The 4030-nt window shown below is 42.2% G+C and overlaps 1 long non-coding RNA gene across 12 annotated transcripts; it reads left to right on the top strand.

Annotated features, from left to right (window-relative positions):
- Window positions 1-533: 533 nt before the first annotated feature.
- On the top strand, window positions 534-3696 carry LOC123132157 (uncharacterized). Of its 12 annotated transcripts, none has more exons than XR_006464526.1 (6): window positions 534-1091; window positions 1269-1342; window positions 1451-1537; window positions 1635-1802; window positions 1911-2262; window positions 2371-3696. It is a non-coding gene; the product is annotated as an uncharacterized lncRNA (long non-coding RNA). The 12 variants fall into 12 exon arrangements; XR_006464525.1 differs by having other exon boundaries at window positions 1451-1802; window positions 1911-1997; window positions 2095-2262; XR_006464523.1 differs by having other exon boundaries at window positions 1451-1802; window positions 1911-1997; window positions 2066-2262.
- The last annotated feature ends 334 nt before the right edge of the window (window positions 3697-4030 follow it).

Below are 4030 nucleotides of genomic sequence, written 5' to 3'. Positions count from 1 at the left end.
TTCTTTTCCACACCTTCCAGAGAACAATGATAAGATCAGGGGAGAAAACTTTACCGGGAAATGTTGCAGGATCTGTCGAGGATGAACTGATCGAAGCTAGTCTTGATTCCTGAACTGATCCAAGATGGTGGACCAATGAAGGTAGGTCGGAGGAGCCCTGACCTAGATTGCCCATAGAATCTCTACTCCTAATGTCTGAGTTGGTTGAATAGTATCCACGGTTTATTTTCGTCTAGTTATATATCGTCTGATTTATTTCCGTCTGGTTTATTTTGGTCTCACATCCCACCATCATATCTACTCACGTTGATTTTTTTACCCTCACAATAAAAACTTTCCTATCCTTTCCAAAGTTTCCTAACTAGACACGTTATAAACGGGCAGGAACTGATAGCACGTTACCAATCAATAAAATTTAGTTTCATGACAATCAATTTCAAATCCTAATTTTCTAATACGTCGATCTTTATGTACTCCTATTGTCTCAGTCCCCCCTCCCTGGTACGATCGCCTGACCCCACGCCCTCTTCCTCTTTCCTTTTTCAGAGCTCCACCTCCAAAAAAAACCATCAATCACGCAACCCCTCCCTGCCTCTCCCCAACTCCCCAAGCGACATCCTCTCTCCCCTCCCTGCCGTCCCTCAAGACGCCCTCGTTGGCGCACTCTTCATCGGAGCGCCGTCCGCTAGAAGCCGGAGTCGGGAAGGAGAGCAGCCACCAGCGGGGGAGACCACAAGGGGAGGCGCAGTTGTGCTGCTCTCTCTGGTCGCCGGCAACATCTCGCGGGAGGGTGCGCGCAACGGGGAAGGTAGCGGCTGGATCCGTGCGCGGGTGAGGCCGGGTTTCCATGCGGGACCGTGGCGGTCAGATCCGGGCCACACATGGGGGTTGGGGGCATGGCGTCGAGGTGGGTGCTTCCGTCGAGGTCTGAGCCGGAAACACCTCCGTTGAGGACTCCGGGTATCGCCACCGATGACGACCATTGAGCACCGAGCTGGAAACGCCGCCAGCAAGGCCGATTATTGTGGCCGCGCCTGCCCACTGCCAATCTTCCATCTCCGTTGTTTCCAGCGGCCGGAGAACTCCTACAGGTGCATGCATGCCTCCTGCGATATGGTATTTCAAAGACATATCCTGATCATCTTGGTTATGCTCACGTATGGTATGCATGAATCTCTAAGAATAATGTGGAATCATCTCATTTTCATGCTACTTCCAGCCAAGCAAGCTTACTTCTTTTTTTGATCTGTAGTTTATTTTTATTACAGGAGGCAATCTGAATTAAAGTAAGAATTCTATGGTGTGTGGAGAAGCAATTGTTCATCTCTACGTTAACGTATAGGTATGGAGTTGCTTACTGTTACTTCAAATTAGCAAGACTGACTAATACTTGCTACATAGTGATTAACATACCACTAAATATAATATCTCATGGTATGGAGAAATGCAGAAGAATTTGTTCAGACTTCAGAAAAGTCTGGTTGAGGAGACAGCAACACCCAGCAGTCTGCACTACACACTTGACATATGTGCAAAGGTGAAAATTGCCCTTTTCTTGGTGCTTCTAATAAGTATGTACTTTGTGATGCTTTTGTTTTGATACAGTTTGTCATGATATATCTCTACTCCTAAAGGGGGAGTCTGCGGTCGCCATGGCCGAGTGGTACATCGTTCGTTCGTCGTTCATTCAGTGTCTTCAGTAAGCAACTATTCGAAGCATTTTTTTCAAAGCTAACACCAACTTAAAACTAATAGACAGTTTATGTGGAGAAGCAATTGTTCATCTCTACGTTAACGTATAGGTATGGAGTTGCTTACTGTTACTTCAAATTAGCAAGACTGACTAATACTTGCTACATAGTGATTAACATACCACTAAATATAATATCTCATGGTATGGAGAAATGCAGAAGAATTTGTTCAGACTTCAGAAAAGTCTGGTTGAGGAGACAGCAACACCCAGCAGTCTGCACTACACACTTGACATATGTGCAAAGGTGAAAATTGCCCTTTTCTTGGTGCTTCTAATAAGTATGTACTTTGTGATGCTTTTGTTTTGATACAGTTTGTCATGATATATCTCTACTCCTAAAGGAGGAGTCTGCGGTCGCCATGGTCGAGTGGTAGATCGTTCGTTCGTCGTTCATTCGGTGTCTTCAGTAAGCAACTATTCGAAGCATTTTTTTCGAAGCTAACACCAACTTAAAACTAATAGACAGTTTATGTGGAGAAGCAATTGTTCATCTCTACGTTAACGTATAGGTATGGAATTGCTTACTGTTACTTCAAATTAGCAAGACTGACTAATACTTGCTACATAGTGATTAACATACCACTAAATATAATATCTCATGGTATGGAGAAATGCAGAAGAATTTGTTCAGACTTCAGAAAAGTCTGGTTGAGGAGACAGCAACACCCAGCAGTCTGCACTACACATTTGACATATGTGCAAAGGTGAAAATTGCCCTTTTCTTGGTGCTTCTAATAAGTTTGTACTTTGTGATGCTTTTTTTTTGATACAGTTTGTCATGATATATCTCTACTCCTAAAGGGGGAGCCTGCGGTCGCCATGGTCGAGTGGTACATCATTCGTTTGTCGTTCATTCAGTGTCTTCAGTAAACAACTATTCGAAACATTTTTTTCAAAGCTAATACCAATTAGGAGACGACGAGATGGGTGTTGTTAAAGATATGGTTAGATACCAGTTCTTCTAAACCAATTTTTTTCACATGGCACATTATTGCAAATATACTACTGCTAAATTTGCTACTATCAGGAGAGGGATGGTAGCTGAAGTTGATTTATTTTATACTCCTAAAAAAGAACTTCCTCTAAGTTATGTAGGTTAACCTGTTGTCTTGTTAGCATGGACACAGCAAAACTTCTGGTCTTGGAAGAAAAGTTCAGTTTGGTGTCTGGACTTGGAGATACCCTTTTTTCAGTCTCCAAGGTGTTTCAGGTGACTTAGATAAACACTCTCTAGGTTTGGCTAATGTACTCTGTCACATGTGGTTTCAACCAAAGCTCGATATACTAATTTTTTTATTGAATAGAACTCGGCATTTCTTTCATAGAGGAACTCTACCAGTGACAACTATGTATATCAGACGGTAAATTTTCAGTATGGAAGACACAAGTAGTTTGCACACACTAATTTGTAACTACTTTATTAGAGTTAAAGATTACTGCCAAGAAAACGGAATTTGAGATTACCCTAGACAGCACTTGCAAGGCTAATGTGTTCCACCCTGTACACATGATTACGTCGTCCATATTAAGATTTTGTTTGCTACCTGTTTTTACTAACTCGGATTCTATATGCTGCAGATGTTGTGGTAGCACCGCCATTCATTTATGTAGGCAATGTCAAGACTTCACTAACTAATCTCATTGAGAGGTTTCTAACAAGAATATATGGATTGGGAAAGGAGGAGCTTTCCCTGCACCAATCAGGTTGGATACTGAAAGCTAAACTTGTCCAGCTTGTGTTCTCTTGTACACAAGAGGTTGCAAATTATTTCGACAAAAAAACACTCTTGATGATTGGCTTTATTACAATCTTGTAAACAATGAGGGTACAAAAGGTTGAGCCTATTTGTGTTCCTTTTTACTTTCATTCGGAGTTATTTTTACAATGGAAAACTCATGTGTGGAGTAATTGGTGGACACTGGCTGCCAATGGGTTATTTTTGGCCACTAAACATGAAAAACTAATAGACAGTTTATTTGTCATCGATGGTTCAAAATGGAACAAACCAATGCTAATTTGTTTCCCATGGAAACGCACAGGCACTCAACTACGATGAAATAGCAATATTGTACAGCTCCAACACTAAATTGATATCAACTCACGAAATTAAACAATCAATTATACTATTAAAGCAGGGAAAAAGGGCAACTTACAACTGCATGTGACATCTGGGTGGAGAGACACCAGGGGCAATCGCCCATCCCTATGCTTTGCGTGACTGTACGCACAGGAGCTGATGATTTTAACCCCCCCCCCCCCCCCCCCCAACAAAAAAA

Source organism: Triticum aestivum, chromosome 6A (genome assembly GCF_018294505.1).
Source record: "Triticum aestivum cultivar Chinese Spring chromosome 6A, IWGSC CS RefSeq v2.1, whole genome shotgun sequence".
Classification (NCBI taxonomy): Eukaryota; Viridiplantae; Streptophyta; class Magnoliopsida; order Poales; family Poaceae; genus Triticum; species Triticum aestivum.
Note: the sequence above shows the minus strand (reverse complement) of the source record. Positions and strands in the feature narration are given on the sequence as shown.